This window comes from Mauremys reevesii, linkage group 9 (assembly GCF_016161935.1).
Source record: "Mauremys reevesii isolate NIE-2019 linkage group 9, ASM1616193v1, whole genome shotgun sequence".
Classification (NCBI taxonomy): Eukaryota; Metazoa; Chordata; order Testudines; family Geoemydidae; genus Mauremys; species Mauremys reevesii.
The window spans coordinates 17,614,315-17,638,455 of NC_052631.1; the positions used below are offsets into that span (position 1 = coordinate 17,614,315).

At 41.0% G+C, this 24,141-nt stretch overlaps 1 long non-coding RNA gene across 1 annotated transcript; it reads left to right on the plus strand.

Moving 5' to 3' along the window:
* Positions 1 to 1,236: 1,236 nt before the first annotated feature.
* LOC120372440 lies at positions 1,237 to 23,756 on the plus strand. Its single transcript, XR_005584968.1, has 4 exons — positions 1,237 to 1,353; positions 17,552 to 17,712; positions 18,010 to 18,142; positions 22,764 to 23,756. It is a non-coding gene; the product is annotated as an uncharacterized LOC120372440 (long non-coding RNA).
* Positions 23,757 to 24,141: the final 385 nt, after the last annotated feature.

Below are 24,141 nucleotides of genomic sequence, written 5' to 3' on the forward strand. Positions count from 1 at the left end.
CTAGATGATCATAGCAGTCCATTCTGGCTTCAACATCTATGATTCTACATTGGGTCTCAGACCACCAATGAAATGTTTGGGGAAGTTCCCACAAAAGCACTCAGGTATATTTTCTTTATATTCTATGAGCATGGTAAAAACCAAAAAACTTGTATCCCTCTATTTATTTATTTATTTTTATGTGGTCTACATGAATATATATGAAATTATGGTCCACTCTGTGGAAGAGTTTGAGAACCCTTGAATAAAAGGACAGGCATCTTCAGTGAAAAGGTTCCTTCTCACTGCCATGAGTGGAAGAGGGATATTCTAAGGAATTAAAGAACAGAGGGAGGAACAGCTTAGCAAGCTCTTGCTGTATTCACAAACTGGCAAAACACCAAAAGGTCAACACTATCCAATATGTTTTAATGTATTCTCTCTTTCCCTCTCTCTAATATTTATACTGCAAGAAGAGAATAGGGTTTAACTTTACATAGCACTTTCATACACAGTGCCTGAAAGCTCTTTAGAAGGCAATGAGTTAGATGCTATTTGAGGAGTGATTTTATTTTCACTGCTTTTTCTTTTGAGGCAATATGATGAAGAGTTCTCTCATTCTGCACCTAGTTGTTTTTCTCCACCCAAATTTGTTTCTACTTGCTCCATAGAATACATTTTTTTTGCGGGGGGTGTATTTTCTCCCCAGAGTGCATTTGTATAAAGGCAATTTTAGACTTATATGGTTACCCAAATTCCCAGAGGTGGATCTTTGGTTCACATTCATTTATCCTGGGTTGTTCTATGTGTTTCAGAAAGGGAATGATGCTATAGAGAGCAGCCTTTTCCCATGTCCTTCCTTCTCCCACATTAGCCTGTCCCCTTTTGATCCATAGATCCCAAACTCCGATAAAGGGATTCCACAAGTCCAAGGAGGAGAGTGAAGTATACTGTCTAAATGACATCCTGCTTCCAGTGTTGCCCTCCAATCCCCAAATCACATTGACAGGTTTGTGTTCTCCTCCACTCTCACATGTGTGGTGCAGTTGTGCCTGTCATAGGGTGGCTTACCTGTGGGCTGCAGAGCCTTGGGGCTAAGCCAGCCCTGATTACAGGATGAGCCTCACATAAGAGGAATCAGGTGATCCATATACAAGGCAGCTGAAATGGGAAGGGGTGAGGGAATGGTGGTGATTACTAAAGGTAGCAAGCCTGGCAGTAAGAGAGGGTAGCTTAGGAACTAAGAGTCACTGATAAAAGAAGGAAGCAGAGCTGGAGGAGTGAGTTCTAGCCTGAAAGGTCTGGGAACTAGCAGCTTCAGGTGGAGCAGACTGACAGAATGAGCTCTGTATATGGCTGAAGGACAAGAGCTAAGTTTGAATTGTTGAATTATGATTTGGATTTTATGTTGGGGACTCAAGGATTGTGTGATTATGTTGTGATTAAGAATTCTCAGGTCTGAGTGAACTTTATTTGGTATTAAACCAGCCACAGAAGAGCCATGATCTCCCATTGTAGTCTGGAGTGCTTAAGAGGAGACAAATTGAGCAGGATGCCTGTAAAGTGACCCCTGCCCTTGGAGTGGAAGGAGGTGCTCAGTAAGTGGCCATGCTGTGTTGCAGTGCCATTGTAGAGCTATTATGTTCATCCTAAATTATGATATGAATCATTCTTCTCTTAAGGATGCTAATCACCTCAGTGAGAATGGAGGAACTCTGATTCTGAGCTTCTTAGAGCCATTTAATTCTTCCACATTTAGTTTTCAGTTGGGGAAATTACTATCACCACTCATTTATCAGTTTTAATAAAGAAATGTCGTCATTGTTTAAAAGGGTCTGTAGTAGCTCAGTTTCTGGACCATCTGGGATGGTAAGGGAATATGGGAGCTTGGAAATAAATCACCTGAAAATGCCCTTCTTTTATTGGCAAAGTCTGACCATGTAAGAGACATATTGGCCCAATTTATAGCGGTATCCAACACTTTTATGGTAGTCTTGCTACTTTTAATTACAGGAAGACTTTTGTCTTAAGTGTTAAATTTTTAGTCCTTACCGTTGTGAAGATAATTCTCTAGATTGGGATTCATGTTGTGCCATCTAGCTTTGTCTACAACTGTGCTCCCAATGCTGCTAATACTATTTCAGCTCCATTATTGTTAGCAATATTGGGAAAACATAGGAGGACTATTTGGCTGTCACTGGTGCGTTAAGCTTTGTGTCAATAGGGGCTGCTGTGAGCAGGATGTGATGTAGTGTGTTAAATGCTGATGACGCAGATAATTGATCTAAACTATGGATCCAAATATTGCAACCACTAGACCATCTGAACTAGAAATAACCCACATCAGGAATTTAGGGAGGACAAAAAATCATTAATGTAGACAAAATGTCAGCGTTTAGACATGGAAAGAGACGTGTTCAGCATTCATCTCAATGGGATGTTAACTCTGAAATTATGTCCAGATTACAAGCTTTTTTTTACTTTTGATCAGTTTAGCAGCAACATGTAGTTATTTTTGGAGATAACTTAAATTTCATATTTTGCTTCTTTTTGTCAGAAGTTGAAATTTCAACAAATTTTCATCACAATTTTGATATTTTTTTAGCTCGCACTGGTTATTTGAGGTTTGTGGGGAGAATTTCAAATTGTAGCTACACCATGGGTAGACCGCTGCTTCCCTGTCATTAAATTCTTAGCCCTAGGAAAGGAAACATCCAAGCAGTGTTCTTCACAATATCTGCTCCTTCTACTGTTAACTACCATTCCAGTACAGTATCATTTTTATGAAGTACAGCATATTTTAATTAACATTTTGACTTATAGTGGTTTTTAATTCTCCAGGACATTTCACATAATATATTGCTGTGCAGTGATCATCCAACAACAAAATGTGGCAAAACTTAGAAATACAATTCTATTATGCTCTGTTGGAGTATTAATATTCATTTAATAAGATTTCATGCAATTATATTTCTTATAGCTGTTGTAATTGGTTTCTTCAGTGGCAAAATAAGAAAATGCTTACTCACAATGTCTTTGAGGCTCATTTCAAGAGCTCTGTGCTGAATACCATGCACAGAACAGCAAATAGTCCAATATTGCTAGCACATTACACTAGTCACTTCAATAAACTGATGAGACAAGGTTCTTCATATTCACTGTTTTCTCCTTTTGAACAAAGTTCTTAGTCTTTCTTTTTTTTTCTAATTTATTGGTGGTTATAAAATCACTGGATCAGTATTATCAACTGAATTATTTGTAACATCTGAGAATAATGGAAAATAGACAAGTATCTTTCTAGTCAGATTAAGTAAATAGTTTGGTGGCTGACTATGTATCACACTGCAATGTAAACAGTGAATAAAATTTTGCTGTATAAAATTTTAAAAGGTGAATAGCTGTTTTGAAATCTTAGCTGTAAATAGAATAATCAAATCATAATTCTGGTTTTATTTTTGGAATAATTATCTTAATATTTTTCATGTGCCTTGACTCAGAAAGCTGTAGTTAGTTACAGGATGTATGATTTCATAGCTTCTAGGGTTCGGTGTGGTTTTTTGTTGTTGTTGTTTTAAATGAGATGGGCTCTATAATCTGTAGATTTTAAAATTTTGTTTAGCTTGTTTGCTTGACAAAGAGCTTAATATCATTTGAGCTCGAAGTCTTAATCTAAACACACATAATTTAGGTAACATACCCCATCTCTGTAATACTAGCAGCTGTTGAAGTATAGCCAAAATGTTGCATTATATTCCTCTTATGTAGAGCTTTTTATATCCTGTGGTAAAAATGTTTAAGTGATTTCCTCACACTTCTACCCAAAATTTTTCTATTTTCATAGAATCTTGCACAGATGTAAATGATCATGTGACTATCTGATTTCTTTGGATGCAAACTGAAACCCTTTTATTGTAGATAATTCATATGTACATAGATAAGTGCTTCTCATTAGCAGTAGAAAAAAAGAGGAATGGTGCTAAGGAGTGGGGATAGATTTGCTGCAGGTCAGGTCAGAGCTGTTAATGCAAAACACTTGCATACAGATGACCCTGTGCTTCCCAGCAGATGATCAAGATCAGGGTTCTCAAACTCGTATCACCACAAGGGCCACATGAGGACTAGTACATTTGGCCTGAGGGCCGCATCAATAACCCCTTTTCATATAAAGATACAAAAGTTCCCTCCCTCCCCTCCACAGCCCAACCCCCCACTCCAACCCTTCCATGAGGCCCTGCCCCCATTCCAACCCCTTCCCCAAATCCCCACCCTTGCCCTGCCTCTTCTCTGCCTCCTCCTCTGAGCGCGCAGCTCCCCGCTCCTCCCTCTCCCTCTCCCTCTTGGAAAGTGCTAAGTGCCTGGAGATAGGCATAGGAGCGAGGATGGGGTGCGCTGGGGGGAAGAGAGGCAGCGGGTGAGGAGAGTTTGGTAGCCTCAGGAAATAACCCCGGGCCGCATGTTTGAGACCCCTGATCAAGACTGACCGGGATCTTAGTGATCTATGAAATTTGTGGGCCAGAACCTTGCTTCCTTCAGTAAGCAGGGTGGGTTAATTCCACCCCCTTGAAGTGTTTCCTGCAGACTCACATGGATATCCCAGCACAGTGACCAGAACCGGATTTATGTTCAATCTTAGCACATTAAGGATTAAGTCTTGCTTTCTGCTAATATGCATGGTGTGGGAAGGGAAGATGGAGAGCTTCTTTTCTGCACCTACCATGCAAACAGTAAGGCTGTAGATTTAGATGTAGTCCTAGGCAGTAGTCTAGACTGGAATGCTGATGTCAAGTGAATGTACTTTTTTGACGGATATTCACAATTTGCTGCATTTTGTTCAGTTTGGGGTTTTTTATTTCCAAGCATTAAATCCTTTGGGTGTTTTTTTTTTTTTGGTACACTGCTGCTGCGTTGCACGTTGTTTTCCAGCCATGTGGCCATTGATGTAAAATTTCATATTTTCTTGATATGAAATACCCCATTTGGCTTAAATCCTATGGTATACAATATGTATTTTTTCTTAACATATGCAAATGCTGTGCTAACACTACACAACGCCATAGCATTTCCAGCCATTAATGTATTTCTTTTGTAAAGGGATTTGACTTTTTTTTTTTTAATGGGGGGCCAGATTCCCCAGCTGATGTAGCATGATTGACTTCAAGATTTGAGTGATATTGATTTACACCAGCTGAGGATCTGGCTCATGGAGCCAATACATTCTCATGAGTGAGTAAAATAGTGAGTTTGATCCTACAACATGGGCTCAGGTGAATAAAGGCTACAGGATTGGATGAATTTTGATTGGCAGAGACAACAGAAATACTAGGAAGTAATGTATCCCTGCAGGACAAAATTGAACACCTACAGTTTTCCCCATCAGACCCTTTTCTGAGAAGGGGTAAAAGAGTCAGAATTGGTTTTGAAACTATTCTGGGGTCAGACTATGCTACACTCTGTACTGGCTTACTCTGTGTGCATGCCTGTTGAAATCAGGAAGGCTGTTCAAGGAATGAAGATCAACTCACTGTGAGTAATGGGTAGCATAGCATAACCCAGTGCTGTGAAATGTAAGGCAAAGTAGTGATTTTTTTTTTATTTGTCTGGGGTAAGCCAAATGCTACAGATTCATAGGCTTCTTAACTCGCTGTGCCAACCTGTCAGTCCCTGAACAGATGCACGGCCTCCAGGCTCTCTTACCTGGCCAATAACTGGCCTCCTGGTGGGAGCTGTCAGAGGACTTTCAGAAGGAAGCGGGTGACCCAATAATAGCTCAATAGGAAGAGATGAAATAAATGAAAATGGAGAGAGAGTACAGTGACCAATAGTTCCCCTGTTTAGATTACCATATATATAGAAAGACTGTAGGCCCAATGACTCTATCCCTCACCTCACAGCAGGACACCGCACACCTTGGGAGGCATAACTAGGAAGGTTGCATTTCCTTGAAGCTGTAACTTGCCTTAGAAGTGTGAGGTTTTTGAAAATGGGATTTTTATTGGACAATTTTTAAAATGACTTTGAAGCACACCTGCCAAAGCCCAAGTGCGTAGGCATGTGAGAGCCAAAGAAGGGACACACACAATCATTATTACTGGAACATCAAAATGCTATGGGCTTCCTTCCTCTTGTTTATAACTCATCTATGATGTAAATAATTTTCAACAATAAAAGTTTGTGTGGAACATAAGGAATTGTGGCAGTGAGATGAGTGACATTCCCCAGAAGAGGGCTAAGGTCTGTTCTTGTTTTGGCTGGGGGAGCTTTTCCTCTGGACTTTACCTTATGCCATGAGTGATCTTTTTTCCTTTTAATCCCTGTAAGAAAAGATAATTGAATGTGGAATCAACTGGGCATGTGACAATAGAAAGTGAGGTAACTTAAGTGCCTTCCAAGTAATGCTGGGAGTGTTCTAATCAGGGCTGTGGGCAGCCAGCTGTGAGTTTCTCTCACATAAGTAATGGTCTAACTAAGTAAATTGCTCTTTACACTTATTTTTGCCTTGAGAAAAGAAACCACAAATTGTTCAGTAATAAGGATGTTTGATAGAACTGTTGCAATCAGTTATTGCTTCTGTGAACCATAGGAACATAGCTAACCAAAAGAAGGCTGAGGGGAGATATGATTGCTCTCTATGAATACATCAGAGGGACTAATACCAGGGAGGGAGAGGAGTTAAATGCCACTATGGACACAAGAACAAACGGATATAAACTGACCAACAAGTTTATAGTCAAAATTAGGTGAAGGTTTCTAACCATCAGAGGAGTGAAGTTCCGGAGCAGCCTTCCAAGGGGAGCAGTGGGGGCAAAAAAAATTTACTGGCTTCAAGACTGAGCTTGATATGTTTATGGAGGGAATGGTATGATGGGATTGCCCACAATGGTAAGTGGCTCATCAGCAACTGTCAGTAGCAAAAATCCCCAATGGCCAGCGACAGGACACTAGATAGGGAGGGCTCTGAGTTACTAACAAAATTCTTTCTGAGGTATCTGCCTGGTGGGTCTTGCCCACATGCTCAGGATCCAACTGATCACTGTATTTGGGATTGGGAAGGAATTCTGCCCCCCTCCCCCCATCAGATTGGCAGAAACCCCATGTAGTGCTTTTCCTCTCCTCCCCGCCCCTGCAGAAAGTGGCACAGGTCACTTGCAGATGTAAACTATTGTAAGGGGTGAATTCTCTGTAACTTGAAATCTTTAAACTATGGTTTTGAAGACTTTCTTAACTCAGCCAGAGGTTAAGGATCTATTACAGGAGTGAATGGGTGAAGGAGGTCAGACTAGGTGATCCCTTCTGACCTAAAATCGATGAGCCTAAAACTGGAAGGGATGTCTTGAAGTCCAGTCTCGTGCTATTGCAAATATTCCTGTTCTAAACTCCTTCTGGCTGATATATTAAGATTGTGTTCCCAGTCTGTTTCTCTTGCCCAGGACAGGAAGTGCTATCTGGCTAAGTTAAAATCTCAGGCTTCTTGGGTAACAGTTTATTCCAGCCTCCCCTAAGTGGCATTGGGCTCAGCATCTCTGAGCAGCCAGTTATGGGCTCTATTATGGCTTTCAGTGCATGGCTGAAGTGTAATCTCCACCAGTTTCATAACCCCCATTTAAGCAAAAGTGCTTAATGGTTTTCGAGCCCCCTATAACAAACAGGCACGATGTCAATAATGAAACTGGGTAAGCTGATAGTTTTGCACTATTTAATTAGTGACTTATTTAGGTCATTGGTAAATTGGAAGAATAATTAACTAAAATGTGAACATTTATAATTGCACAACATCATTTTTCTGGCATCTTTTTTCCACTATATAGCATGTCATTGCAGAGGGAAAAATATTTTAACATACAGTACCAGCATTAGAGTGAAATCTAATCAACCTTCAAATGCAGATAATTTTATGCTTCTTTGAACATAGGTCATAGGGTCACACCATTTGGTATTACATTCATTTCACGTCTCAAATTGTTTTTCTTTAAAAAAGAAAGCTGTTAAAGCTATTACATAGGGAAAGTGGTCAGTGGTTTTAGAAAGCTGATAAATTTTGAAAGTATTTTACAAAGAGCCTCATGTGAAAAGGAAAAGTGGCAAGTTTTGGCTTGAAATGAAGTTCACAGAAAAATGTCACACTTCATGTTAAGGGTACATTTACAAATAGCTTATAAAGGTTAACAAATTAGTAGATGTTATAAGCGTGTTATAGACACAACTACTATGTGATTGGTAGAAGGTGCTATAGATGACAATAAGCCATCTGGCCAGTTTCCAATGACAGTGGGTTCTTGGGAACCCTGATAATAAGGTCATTTATATAGATATGAACTTAGATACCTAATTTAAGGCATTCATACGTTAGCCTAGGTGCCATATTGGTACGCAATACTTGAAGAACAACTTCGGGAATCTTCTTCATCATCTTGTGGTGAGTTTTAATTTCCCTTAAGCTTCAGGCTAGCTTTGGGGGAAAAAAATCTCCAAGCAGCCAAAATGCTCTAGACTCAGAGGTGGGGATGTGTTCCCCCCCGCCCCCCAAAACATCAGCACTGTGAAGAAAACCTTCAGCCACTTTATTGCCGCTCCACCCTCTTTCCTCACTTGTTTGCTTCATCATGGGCCCTCAGTCTCCTCATGGGCTTGAAGAGTGGAGAAGGTACAGCATAAACCCAGGGGACAGCTTACCCCTGGCCAAGTGTGCATTCCAGACTGAGACGAAAAGTTGAAAAATATTAAATTGGAAGTTATGTGAAACAGCTTTGAACTCCGTCATTCACGAGGTCCTCATTATCATGAAGGCATTGATACTGATTACATATCTCAGCTTGTACTGAGTGCCACTTACAGCATAAATGAGGTAACCCTAGTACATAAAGTGCTCCTTGCAGGCTTAAGGTAAGTCTTTTTGGCTCTGTTTCATATTTAGTAAGTAATAAGACTTGCAAGAGGAGTCTTCATACGTGACCGCAGCTTCTAGTTTTCACATTAGTTCTATGCACACTGGAAACTGAATTTTGTCCCTTTGCACGGCAGGATGCCATTTCATTTAATGGCAGTGATTGTGAATGTGTAACTATCCATCAGTTGCCTCAATACCTGATCATAAACCTAGAATATTAAAAATTCTCTTCACATTTACTCTTTTAAAAGAAGCTAATTTATTTCTGTGCCTGAGCAGAGAATTAAAGATTTAGATAAATTACACTGGCTACTACCACTGGTGTCCTCTGCAGTGATCTAGAAAACAATTAAAAAAAACCTGCCACTGTTTAACATGAAAACTAAGAGCAGATGTTTTTACAGGGTCTGCTTCAGTATGGTTCCAGTTACTAGAATTTTCCCAAAGATCTTTTAATTTCTCTTAGAGATTCTTATGTGTTTGATATCTAGGAGATGGACAACGCAGCAGTGAATAATACTTTGGCTTTCGATAGTTCTATGGGAGGATATCATCTTCCCAGAGATGTGATTTAGGTTAATGTTAAGTGCACAGAAGTGACTTGCAGATCCGAGATGAGTAATCTGAAAGCTGCATTTTTTTATCTTCTTGTCAGCAAGGTAAATTCCAAAATCCTTATTTCCCCAATATTAGCAATGGCTGTAGGGGACTTCTCCCATTGTGTGTGTGTGGTGGGGCTTTAGGGTCTAAGAGATGAGAAGCTGGTGAGTGGATGGATTGGGGCAGGGCATGATTACCACCCTTTTCATGAGACACCAATGGAAAAATTGCCAGACAATTAGTTGATGCAATATCTGGATACATTCCTCATTGAGGAACCCTCTGAAGGCAATAGTAGGGACTCCTGTAGGCAGCAGTAGCTAGAGGAATCCTTGGAATGGAGCAGCATTTTTAGGAATGGAAAGGGCCCCAAAGCCAATATGAAGGCCAGAATTCTACTGGTTCTGAGGTGGCCTATTCTGCAATTGAGCAAACTTCCTTCCCATGATGTGATGGTTGGAGGGAAACTTTCGGAGGGGAAAGTGGATTTCAGAAAACCTAGATTCTAGACCTGGCTCTGCCACTCATTGTGTGACCTTGGCATTTAACTCAAATGGCTGTCACGTCTCCTCCTAAAGACTGAACCAAATTCTAAACCAAGTGGCATTCCTGACATATGTTTCTGGAGCATTTAATGATACTCTAGGCCAGTGGTTCTCAACCAGGGCCCCCTCAGAGGCTGCAAGCAGGTTTTTGGGGAGGGCTGCCAAGCAGGGTCAGCATTTAGCTTTCTGCCCTGGGCCCAGCGAGTCTAAGCCCCACTGCATGGGACTGAAACCCCTGGGGCTGCAGCATAAGCCTGAGCAATGTAGCTTTGTGGGGCCCCCTGTGGTTTGGGGCCCCAGGCAATTGCCCTGCTTGCTACCCCTTAATGCTGGCCCTGTTTTTTTGTATATGCAGAAAACCAGTTCTTGGGCACAAGTAGGTCATGGAGTTTTTATAGCATGTTGGGGGAGGGATTAAAAAAGAAAAATGAGAACCCCTGCTCTAGGCTGTTTCCCTTAGGGTCCTACATTAAGTTACAATAATGAAACACAGAATACATGAAAATGACCCGAACACATTAGCATGTGGCACACTTATAAATGTTAATTGATACAGGTTGACTAACTGGTGGGGTTTTTTTCTTTTTTTTTTTTTCAAAAGACTCAAATAATGGAAAATAACTAATCAAAACAATGTGCTAAATATTATGAGTTGTGGTTAACTCCATTGAAACCAGGGAGTATAACAGATAGCTTTCACTTGGGATACATGTAGGAAATGATTAATTTCCTTTATAAAGACTGTAGCAGGGTGGACCCTGCTCCGGCCCTGAAGGGGTTAAAAACAGCCCTGGGAAGGGGCTTTTTGGCTGGGCTGATTGGGGAAATGGCTGCAGCTGGGGGCCATGCCCCAAACTGAGCCCAGGGCCTTATAAAAGGCAGGGAAGCCAGGAGGCCCGGACAGTCTCTCTCTGCCTTCAGAGAGAGAAGGGCCTGGCTGCAGGGAGCTAGAGACCAGATACCTGAGTGAAGCAGGGCTGGGGAAAGGCTGAGGAGCTGGGGAGCTCCAACCTAGAAAGCCCCAGGCTGCGGCCTAGCAGAGGGCTAATAACAGGTACTGGGGGTTGCAGAGGGCAGCCCAGGGGTAGGCCAAAGCAGCAGGTCCAAACCCCTTTGTCAGTGATGAATAGGCTGATACTGCAGTCTGCCCCAGAGTGTGGGGCTAGACAATGACTGGCAGTAGCCAATACTGAGGCAAGGTGGGGATAGAGGGTGGGGGTTCCCCAAGGAGGGGAGACCCAGAGAGAAAGGGGTTACTGCCAGGGGGCAGCACCCCCATGTAAAAGGGCACCGGGTCCAGGGAGGGACACGGGGGGCCTGAGGACAGGTGGATCACCAGCCTGCAGAGGGCGCTCCGAACGCTGGACTGAGCTAATTCCCGGAGTCACCAGCAGGAGGCGCCGCGGGGGTGAGTCCGGCCCGTCTACAAAGACAGATAACTGAAACAATAGCAAACTCCACCCCAAACACAAGCATATGTCACTGACCAAAACACAGGCACATGTGGCAAAGGGGTTCCTATGAAGAAGAGGCAGAAAGACACTGCAGGAAACTACAGAAGAACTGATAGCCCAGCCCTGAGAAAAAGCTAACAAAAAAGGGGCTTGGAACTGTGAGCAAAGAAACAGTCTCCTGTTAGATTCCTGCTGTGTTCAGGGAAACAGGTTTATGCATTTTCTGTCAATAAACTGAATCGTATCAAAGATAACTGAGTCCATCATCTTCTCCTCCTCCTCCTCCTGAAACAACCCTCAAGGCCCTGAATTTAGCTAACAATTCATGGTTTTTTTTTTCCTTTGTTTTTTTTAAAGAGAATATTACTAAGGAACCAAAGACAATTAACAGAGTTCTATGTATTCTCTTATCTGAAGGAAAAAGAATGTTGCAGCATATAGATCTATGTGAGAGACTAATTATCTTTATTTGTGCCAAGAATCCATATTTGATGCATTCTGTTAACTTTTCTCTTAACAGGGTATTTTTAAACATGGGGAAGACAAAAATAGTTTGCATTTTACGGGTAAAGAATGAATAACCTCTGGAATAAGTGAAGGTGGCTCAATGACTAAGGCAAGAACTAAACCTTGGATTTGGAAAGAACTGATACTTAATGACTCTTTAATTTTCAGGCCATTCTGTAAAGCTCTCAGTCACATTACATTGCCATTGTAGAGCTACATTGCCACAAATCTTGTCAACTTGTTTTCAGTACAATCCCATAACGTCACTAGAACAAGGCACAAGTATGGCTCGCCTTGTCTAGGAGCCAGGTGATTAAGACCATTAAGCAATGCTCCCTTTCCTGATCATCATAATGATTTGTACTCTCAAGTTAGCTAGCAATTGTAAAAGCAATTAGGGCAGCATTATACTTGTTGGTTTTTTTGTTTGTTTTTAAAGTCACCCCTTAATGAAGTATGGTGACATTATAGCAAACCAAAGTTATAGACCATATCCGACTCATTCCTTTTTTTATTTTTATTTTTTTTTACATTTTCAATGTCTGGTATTTATAGAATCATTTTTATGATGCTGTAACTAAGTATTCATTGCCATTTCCACTGTATATCCAGTTATTCAGGAGTTCATAATTCAGTCCACTTAATTTGCATCATGCTGAAACTTGGCATACAAATTGTCACTCTGAATGCAAATTGTCTTGGAAAAAGGGCCTTTCCTTGATTAAGCTTTTGTACCTTACGAAGGTGGTAAAAAGACAGTCTCTCTTTTAGGCAATTCAATTACTACTTATTTTATGTGATACAGGGCTAAACAACACCAGTCTTCTGGTTATTAGGCTCATTGGTAGAAACTACTGGTAGTATCACCATCTTACCAATGAGACAATGTATACAGAGCCTGCTCTTGCTCCTATTGGAGTCAGTAATAAAAACCCATTGGTTTCAATAGTGTGGGTTCAGCCCCATAGTGTGGTACCTGTGAGGAGCTGAGGGAGAGCACGAGGTAGGCAAGGGCATTTGGAGGGCTCCAGCTAGGAAGGCCTTGGAATAGCTACTCAGGAAAGAGCAAGGAGCAACAAAAGGAGCTCAGGAGGGACTGAGGGGAGAGATGGAAAGGTAAAAGCTGAGCCCAGTAGGTGGACAGAGGAACGCTTGAATTACAGGAGAGAAGACAGGCCCCTGGGGAAGAAGGGGCTGAGCTCAGTTTCAGACTGGGGCGAAGATCTGGCTTTGTTTACTTTGGATTTTGATACCCTGGAAGGAGGTGAGGCTAAATGTGACTTAGCCAGAGGGCTAAGTAATTGAAGGATCCTGTAAGGTGTTGGTGGCTGGTCAGAGTTGTGACAAAACCAGGGGACCCTGAGGCAAAGCTGCTGTAGTACCTCACTGTGTCATAAAGGGGTGCTCTGGGACAATGAGGTTTTGCCACACCCTCTCTCCCTGCATTATCATTATCCAAGCTGGGCAAATACTGTTTTCAGTCCTTCCTCCCTCTTTGTCAATCCCTCTATTGGCTTCCTCATCATTACATTTCAACTTCTTGTCTTTGCTTTCAAGCCCTCACATAACTTCGCCTCTTTCTACTCTCCCTCATCCCATCCTGTCTTAGGGTGTGTTTACACTGCACCCTTCTTTCAGCACTGTGTAAAGTAGATACAGGAACACTCCCCATTGCATAGGTAAAACATAGCAGTGTAAATGGTGAGACCCTGCTTAGGAAAGTGGAGTAAAGATGTACTTGAGCACATCCCCCTATGTGCTCTCTACTCACCCATTCTGTGCCTCCTTAAGTACACTGAAATGTCCTACTGCCAGAGCCTTTCCCTGCGGCAGGAAAAGGCTCTGGCAGTCTCAGCCTGTCATGGGTGCCTTCCCTCTTCCAGAGCTGTTCATTGCCACAGTGGAAGGCTCCAGCAGTGGAGAGATGATGAAGCTTTTTCCCCAGTGCCTCCCCTCTCCGAGAGTGTTTCACTGACACATGTCGCTACACATGGCAGTGTGGTTGTGGTGTGCTTCTCACAGGCATGTCTAGCTACACGTACACAACACTCCTCCACCAGTGGTATGTAGTGCAGGTGTAGCCTTACTGTATTGCCTGCTGTTCCATCCCCTCCGCCAGTGATGGAACTCCAGTTGTGTGCCTCTCCCATAATGGTCTCTGAACTTTTTTCCCTGCTGCCTCCTGCTTAGGAAGTACATGAGCATCAGGTGTCTCCCCATTCAAGCTCTTCCCCAAGAGCCACTTTTGCCATGACACCTACGTGGAAGGGTCACCTGAGATTGACTTTTTTTGTATGAAGAAAATAAATCCTCTGCCCTCCTTGGGTGCACACCAGCTGACTCCTGCAGCTCTTCTTAGCGTCATTTTGCTCCCCCTCCTCTGTGTCAGATCAAGCTAGACTGTAAACTTTTCTGGCATAGACTGTATTTTTATGGGCACTGTGAGGGGCCTACCATGCTTTTGGCTGTGAAATACAGATGTAAAATAAGATGCAGTAATTTGTTCAGACTCCAAACAGCTTGTATTCTTGACCCATTTTATTCTCTATTCATAAACCCACAAGTGAACTGTTAGGGGAATAGCTGCTTTCTGTGTGAATGCCCACTTTTGCATGCAAAAAAAGGGTATTTGTACACGGACAAGAATTCATTTATTACTTCCTTGTTATTCATTACTCTCCTATTTCACTTAGTCAGTCAGGGAGCAGAAGGAATAACGTGACTTACTGGAGGTGACCATTCACATGCTACAAATAGTAAACAGCAGAAGTGAACAGCTTGTGGGCAGCCCATAAGCTGAAATATATTTACATGAATTGTTCAGCAGACAATTACCAATAACAAATAGATCTACAAAAACCAGTTTGTTCATGGATAATTCACAAACAGGAAAAAAGTGCTAAATTCAGTGGATAAATTATTCACAAAGAATAATTTAGCCAGCTCTAGTCATTTCCACATAAATGTCTGCCTGGTAATTGACACATTTTTGAATGCAAACTAATTGCTTTGGCAAATGTCGCATTTCTCTATGGATCTCACAAATGAACAGCCTATTCTGTAAGAGTTATTTTTCATCAGAAAGCTAATGCAACCAAAACCATCTACTTGGTAACCAGCACTGTAATCCATATGTCATCGTAAATGACTTATACACCAGCTAACCCTTGGTCTTCGTGCATTCTTATAAGGGTAATGTATCCTAGGTATGACTCTTATTTTGCAGTACATCATCCTAAGCAAATTGCCAGAATGGCATTCCCAGCTGCTCTCATTATGTTGCCCTAAATGATAAATGAGTATGATGTTCTTTGTTTTGGGGTAGAATGCAGGTTCAGCACTTCTGGACTTGTTCAAATGTCCCTTTTTTTGAAATGCTTGTGATGGTAATAGAGATGAGTGAATTAGCTCACATAAATTAAGAACTCCCCACATGAACTCTTCCTCCCAAATCTACTCATACCTATTTTGGATGTTTGCATATAGATGGTTTGCTTTGTCTTGTGGTGTGTGTGTGTGTTTTTTTTTTCCCATTCTTTTTTCTAGATACAAAAAGCAAGCATACCTGTTCAGTCTGAATGACATTCTGGGTTAAATGACACAACAAAACAAGAGATAACAAAAGTGAAGATTCCCAGAGCGATTGGTTTGTATCTCCTCACTCACAAAATACATTAATGTTACCTCACAGAATGGCAGATGCCTCTGCAGAGAACAGGGTCATAGACATTTAAAGGTTCAGAGTGTCTGTGTGTATTTTTATATACAGTAACTCCCCATTTAACATCCTCTCGCTTAATGTTTTGATCGTGTGCCCCTGCTCAACTATAGAACGTACTCCATTTAAAGTTTTTGTGAAATGCTTCGCTATAACATCCTTTTGGCTGCCTGCTTTCTCCACAGCTGGCATCCCTGCTACGAGCTTCCTATGCCCCCCCAACAGCGCCTCCCACCCGCTGGCAGACCCCACGGATCAGCGCCTCTCCCTCTCCCTCCTTCTCTCCCTTCCCACCCACCCTCCTGCCCACGGAAATCAGCTAGCTTGTGGGTGCTCAGGAGGGAGGACTTGTCACACAGGCTCCCCATTCCTTCCCTGCCTCCTGAACTCTGCAAACCAGCTGATTGCCACGGGCAGGAGGCAGGGGAGGAAGGGGGGAGGAGTGAGGACGCGGCGTGCGGAGTAATGGGGGGGGGGAGGACAGGCGGAAGAAGAGGTGGGTTAAGGGTGGGGGCTTGGGAGAAGGAGTGGAGTGGTGGGCCGAGGGTTGAGCCCCTCACCCCTGGTGCTTGCGGAGTAGGGGGAGCTGCTGTAAGCTAGGAGAAGCATGTTGCACAGCACCTCCAGCCTCCTTGCCTGCCTCATTGTCTCCAGTACCAGTGAGCTCTGCCTGTGTGGGGTAAGGAGGGGCACCTCCCAACTATAGTACTGTACTGTGTGGCAAAAAAAAATAATTCCCTAGAACCTAACCCCTTCCTCATTTACATTCATTTTTATGGGAAAATTGGATTCACTTAACATAGTTTCACTTAAAGTTGCATTTTTTCAGGAACATAACGTGGTAAAATGAGGAGTTACACTGTGTGTGTACACACACGCGCGTGCTACACATTTCTCTGCATGTCTGGTTTCTGGTTGGAGGCAAAAGTGCTGAAATATTGTTTGGAAAAAGCCTGCACCAGTAGTGATGAGAGTTACCTTGGGCTGTAGAAGTGGGTGCAAAGTACTGGATCCAAACATACCCAAACTTTTGAGGTAGAAATAAGACTGGGATTACATTTTTTTTGCAAATGGTTCCTTTTTTATTTTTACAATGTGTCAATCCCAAACTCTGGATCTGAATTGAGTTCTTCTGACATTTAATCTATATTTGGTATTTTAACTCTCTCACTGTGGGAGTCAGTATGAATTAGTGCCATCTGACTAAGAACTTGCTCTGCTACCATGACTGTTCAGAGTACAATCCTTGTTGGATAGAAACTCTTCTCGGGGGGGAGGGGGGAAGAGTATTTGACCATTTCTGTGTCCTCATTGTTTTGGCAATACAAATGACTTCTATCACGTGTTAAAGAAGTTATTTTATACACACATTGATGTTAATAGGCAGAATGTATTTCCTGTTGAGGTGATAGTCAAGGAGCATTAATATACTTAGTCAAAAAAAATTGACTCCCTGTATGGAATTTAGAAAGCTGTCAGTTTTTTGTGTTTTGGGTGTAGCAAACTGCCTTTTGGGGGCTTAGGAGGGAACTGTGTTAATGGATCAGGCTTCCCCTTTCCCAAAAATTGGCTATAGATGGCTAGTAGTGCTCCCCACAGTGAGAGGTGAAGCAGTAATGGGGAGCAAAAGGTGTTACTCTTGCACAATTTTATTAAAAGCTTAGTTTTATATATAAAAGGTTTTACAAAATTATTAAAATAAAAGTTGACAATGATAAAGCTGCCATCAAACTGTTCCATACATGAAGGTCCCATGGCTTGCTTCACTGCTCTGTTTCCCCTAGCCTGCAGAACTTGTGATGCGTTTTGTAAATTATATGTTTGAAAATTAGATTCTAGGTGCTAATGGTTTATAATTTCCCAGGTGCAAGGAAGCCACTTTGCTGCCTGGCTACTGAAGATCAGAAAATATCTGAAATGTATTCTAACTCCTGATGAGCAGAAAATACTAGTACAATTTCAGCTTATTGGGGTAAAGTCCATGAAGTAGCAGATATAAATGTCGTCAATATACACCAAAAAAAGGTGAATTCAGCTACTAATACATGGCCACGCTATGGGAACCTGACATGTTCACTATAGTGATCAGAATGTTCCAATCGGATAATTCTAGGGGAATGAGGAAAAAGTTGTAACATGCATATGTGAGAAGTTAACTGCTGAACCAGAGCAAACGTCACAGAAAGTTTATTGCTAGCCAATGGAATCTAGTTTAGACTTTGCCATAACAATTGTTTAGAGGGCTGTAGATTTTATCCAAAGATGGTAATCAACTGAGCTCATAAATCTAGTAAACATCAAGCATCTCATTCTCTGTACTAGACTAAAAAGATATTGATCCAGTGGAAGTATTTGGCTCTTAATCCTCTACTCAGGACCACTCTCAAGAGATGCTAGTGCCATCAATGTCAAAAATCTTGCACTGGTGACATGCGGTCCTCACTCCAGAAATCAGGTACTCAAAGTCATTGTCATTGCTGCTGCTGCTTTGATTCTATAGGAATCATTTACTTGTCATGTTTTCCCTTTCCTTATTTTAATTACTAAGGTTATTTGCATATAAATGGAGCCCTCGTTCCTTAGACATTACCTTGATCCTGTTTGCTTACTCCTCGCTTGTATGTGACATTGTGATAATTTCTGTAGTCACCATTGGGAATGTCACAAAATAAAATTGACTTGAGAGAGGAATAAGCACGAGAACCAGATGAACTCTTAAATACAATTATCTTGTTTCCATGCAATTGTCTCTATTAGAATTCAGTTCAGATAGGCTAAATCAAAACTGTAGGCTTGAACAAGCTCTGCTGGGTAAGCCTGGATCTATCTAAACTTTGTGACAGGAGCCCATCCCCCATATTTTTCTGTCGTTCTCTTTCCCTGTTACTTAGCTAATATTTGGTCTGCTCTTAAATTTATACTCCTGCAACAATTAATGGCCTGAGTTTCCTGAACTACTTGTCCTATACAGGATCATTACATAAATCTGAGTACAATGGGCACAAGGCTCTCGTTTTAAGGTACTATTAAAATCAGATCGAGAGTGATTTGTCAGGAGTTATTCCTGTTTCATAGCAGTATAAATGAGGAGAAAATCAGGATCACAAGATCCAAAACCTTGTGCTTGTTTTTTTTTTTTTTAAATACTAGTTTGATAGTTATTGGGTATAAAGAAGTTGTGAGAAAATTACAGGGCCGGTTTGCTTAAAAAAAATCTCTCCATAATTCGGTAACAATTCCATGTACCACGAGTGGATGTGCTTACAGTGAGGAGGTGCTAAGGTCTGAGAAATCTGATCATTTGTTTCCCCTTCTAAATGAAGTTTTTTTTTTTTCATGACCATGAACAATATAGGGCATCAATTGCCAAAAAAGTTATTAAAAGCATTTGCAGCAAATGCTGTGACTTTGTACAAGAAAATTATATTGAGCATACACTGATAACATGGTACAGACTGTATAATTTGGAGACATGGGAACAGTTTTTGTAAACAGCTGACAGTGCAATCTGGTTCTCTCAAAAGACAGTTTGCTCTTCAGAAATATTTTTGAGTCCTGGGGATATCTGGTAGGGATGGTGGGTATAGAAATTATTTATGTGTTTTACAAGAGCACCCAGGAGCCCCTGTCAGGGACCAGGACCCCCTTGCACTTGTTCTGTTTGTACAGAGCCTAAAATATGGTATCTACTCTAAAGAGTTTACAGTCTAAGAAGACAAGACTGATGTGAGAGTATAAAAATGAGACAATATTGGTCAGCATGATGAGCATTAGTCTTGATACACTAGCTGTCCAACCATTTTCAAGTGTTTTGTAGGCATCGTGGAAGAAGAGAGTTTGAAGAAAGCTTTGAAATAGGATAATGCATACGTTTTGCGCATGTTTCTGGGGTGCCTCTCCCAAGCATGGGGGAGCAGGTTTGGAGAAAACAATATAGAAGGAGGAGTTCTATCAGAGGCACAGAAATCATCCCAGTGCTCCCTGGCAAAATTTTAACAAGGGGCCCCACCACAATTAGAAACATGTCTTGTTATATTTTTTTTCTTGATTCATGTTAAATGTTCATTTAAATGATGAGTCTTGTAAAACAAACTACAGTCATTTTTTGTAAAAAAACAAAAAAAAAACAAAAAAACCCTCCCCGCACACACTAGTAGTCTGACAAGTTTACAAAACCTCAAATTCCCTGCAGTTTAGCCATACCTAATCAAACTTCTGTTCTCTTCTGGTTCTTTTATTGAACCTATCACTGTGGTATCTGATGACCTTGTAAAAGTACATCCCCATGGGCAGTGTTCAAATATCTCAATCTAGCCCTTGGGAAGTAAGTTTATTATCAGAAGTAACTGGATAATAACTGAATTGTAGCCTCTCAGAAAATTGCATTTATGTTTTAATCAACAAAGTCTGTACTGTAAGAAAAAGTGAGCCATTTGAGGGGGTGTCAGTTCAGTCCTGTACACCTGAGAGCCATTTTACACTTACCTGCAACCTAGCAAAGCCCAAATCTACAAAATCTCTCTCATGTGAGTTATTTATATCTTGTAACTAAAAAATCTAACCTAATCTCAACTCAAATCCACCAAGTTATGCACATAGTTGGTGTAAGTTCACATGTTCTTATTACTGTGGTGTTCACTCTTTCCTTTCACCTGCATCAATTGTTTTTCAATCCACTGTTGTATCTCAGCTTACTTTATTGGCCACGGATTGTTCTTTTGTTCTGTTGCCCCAATCCTGCAATGAGTGCCAGATAAACAGTTGTGGCAACCCGAAGCCCTGTTGAAATCAATGGGGACTCCATGTAGGTGGGACTCATCACAGGATTGGAGCTGGTGTTTCTGCACTGCCGAGCAGAATGGAGGTCTTGGACACAATATTGTGATATTCATATCAATATTGTCTTTGGATAGCAGTACCAGTTTACTGGACTATGTCTTTGGGTGCATGGGATGGAGGCTGACACCTTGACTAAGTTACCAGAGGGGATACTTCCAAAGACACAGAAAAAATCTACCCCTTAATTTCTAAAATGGGGATAATAGCTCTTCCCTTCTTCACAGGGCTGTTGTGAGGGCAAGTTATTTAATATTTGAAGTGCTCAGATACTGTGGTGACAGTGTCCCTGTAAATACCTAGATAGAAATAGAAATACATTCAGCTGCTTATACCCAGCTCACCTAAATGCCACAACTGCAGCCTGGAACATGGTACACAAGGTCATTGTGGAAATGACTCAATGTTAGTTTGGTCCTTTTAAAATATATACACACAGTATTGATGCCCTTCTATGGGAAACACTATTGTAATGGATCACACTAACTGGACATGGTTTCTTTTTCACTGAAGAAATTAAACTTTGCACAGCAGGATACAAATGGTCAAGAAAAGGCAAGTTTTCCATGGCTGGTGAAATGATGGTTAATTTTTGATTGCTTCCCAAGTGATCCATTGCATAAATGAACAAAAGGTCAAAGTTATGCTCTGTCTGTAGCACAAAGATCAGATTTCTAGTTGAGCAGGTGTTGAAGCCAGTGGAAAAACTTCCTACTTCAATTGCTGATATTCTCCAATACTGCCTAATTTTGGAGTGTATTGTGTTCACTTATTTCTCCCCCCACCCCAAAACAAACAAGCACATACCGTGGCATTGCCATAAGAATAATCAGTTTTAGGGAACTAGTGAAAATATCATAATGAAAATGTCAACTGCAAGGAACAGAACTAAAACCCTGTTACACTTGACCTTCACTGCAACTTACTCATTGTAAGTGAATATCTTTAAAGGATTTTTATCTGTACTATCACCAAGATGATGCTCACCTGCTGCAGAATAATAGAAACTGCTTCCTTATCTCATGCTGCAGGAAACAATATCACCCATGACAACAAACCCACTCATTTGTTACTACTCTAATTCTTTTAGTATCAGATTTTTGCCATCATATTTTCAGTAACAAATACATTAATATACATTCCATGCCAGGGTGCTAGCCATGACATTAGTGGCAGTTTGAACAATGGCATCCTGTGGTGGTCTTATCTTGGACATGATTCAGTACATGCATCCTTATAGATAAATAGACTACATAAAATTGCAGACCAACGTGGCAAAGGAGCATCATAACATCTTTGTAATCATATTCTCACTTATTGGCCAGACTCTCTCCCTCAGCCTATATTAGCATGGTAGGTATTCCCGATAGCCAATCTGAGTTTTGTTACCTGCTTCAGAAGTTGAATCAATTACAACTCTATCTCAATTCCCATGATGGACTGCACTAATTGAAAATGGATCATTGATATTTTCTTAACTTGATAGTGGGATCATGTCAATGACTCATGACTGAAGTAATTGATGTTAATGGAAAGATTTTAATTGACTTCAGTGGGCTTTGGAATGGGTCTTTGCTTGGGGTTATACACCATTATTGAGTTGCTGGGAGCCATAACTCGTGCTTTCAACATGCAGTGGAGTAGGCACCTTGCAGAATCATTACCTTGTATGCTACTATAATCTAAACAGAAGATATGAAAATTACCTCACTGACTCTCTTTTGAGGGTATTTTTTTAAGTCATTACTCATACTCACTATTTATCCAATGTGAAATGTACACTTCAGCAACAGCAGAATGAAAAATAAAATGTCCCATTGCTCACTTAGGTTTATTGATAGTTAATGGACTGAATAAATCAGATATGGTAGATGTATAATATGTGCAGACCTTTATAGCCCACCCGTATCTTAGTTTTCTTACTCCTTATGTACTGTTTACTATGCTCAGGTATTTCGCTTTGACTCTGTATGCTAAGATGCAGTATAAACAAGTGGATACAATCTGGTTTATGCAGTTAAAATAGAGAAGTATGCAAGTTCTGTAATGTTAAACCTCAAAGAAATCAAAAGTTTTATTCAACGCTCTTTATATTTGCAGATGTGGTACATCTGTAGAGCTGCTGGTAGTGTACCACAGATGCTATCTCTCTCTCTCCCCTCCACTCCATTTTCGTTCTCTCTCTTGGGTCTGGGTGATGGTGAAATAGCTGCAGCAACTTTCTTTTATTTTGTGCTCAGACTGCCAGGGTGGAGAGAAACTGGAAAATCAGGGAAGTGGCCTGTGAAAGCTGCAGTAGGAAGGAGGCAGAGCTCTGCCTCTATAGAGGAATGGCACTTTAACAGAACCATTTGTGCTGTGAGAAGTTGAATTGTAGGCAGCTGGTCTTGCTGGATCCATTGATCTGAGAGATTCTGGATGGCTTCTGGTTTAAAAGAGAAAGCACTGAAATACAGATAAATGCCCTGATATTTGCCATGGTAATTCTGCTGATGACCTCCTATGTACCCTACCCCTCATTGGAGGAAAAGCAAGAATACATCAAAGTGAAAGAGGCTTCTGATGCCAATTTCATCAGTAAACATAATATTAAATATGAAATAGCCAAAATTGAATAGGAAATGCCAGGAACAAGGGAAACAGCTGAGACTATTACTGCAGTTTATAGTCTTTCTGAATATACAAATATGGAATATTAAAGAACTAATATGAGACAGGATAATTTATTGACACATGTTTAGTTAGACCCAGATCTCTCACTCACTCGCAGAAGGTGAGAAAGAAACAGTATGTGACTTACATAGAAGAAACCTAGCTTATAATTGAATCAGGTGATATTGACCCAGTAAAGAAGATGCAAATATGAAATGGCAATTGGATCAAATTTACAACATAAGAACAGTGCACAACTAGAGAGTGGGACACCAAAGAACCTAAATAGGAGGGAAGCATGGAAAAGCTGAAGAAAATTTGGCAAGAAACCAAGCCACAGCTGGCAACAGTGTGTGATCAGCAAAAAAATGTGGAATGTAATAGATTCCATAAAATGGAACATCTTGTGGTAGCATGCAAGCCATCAAGAGCAGTGGAAACAATCCAAGAGGCAGAGTTATCAGATGGCAATGAGACCATACTTCTAGACACTATATCTTCAGTGAAACAGAGAACACCTGGATACACACGCATAAATCTATGGTCAAAACCTTAAATTTAAAGAGGATACTGGGTTAGCAGTCACCACAATTCAAAAACGTTTCTGCTTAGTGGGCTTAGTAACACTATGTTGGATGTTAGTAGTCAGTTTCTTGGGTAAATTAGAGAAAGCATGGAAAATTCTTCGACAATTACATTAATATATGTAATTCAAGGACTGACAATACCCCATCTAGGATTGCCAGCAAGATGAGGACTACAGTTAGTAGAGAACCTGGAATGCATTAATGGCAAAAAGCAAACTATACAAGAGATGTAGCCACACATCTTCACAGGACTAAGAAAACAGTCAGGGAAAACCAAAATAAAACCAGTGCCAGCAGCATCTCTTTGCTCTCACAGCCTCATGCCACATTGCTATACTCTTGCTAGGGAAAGTCAAAGAAGAACTAAAGACAATGGAAG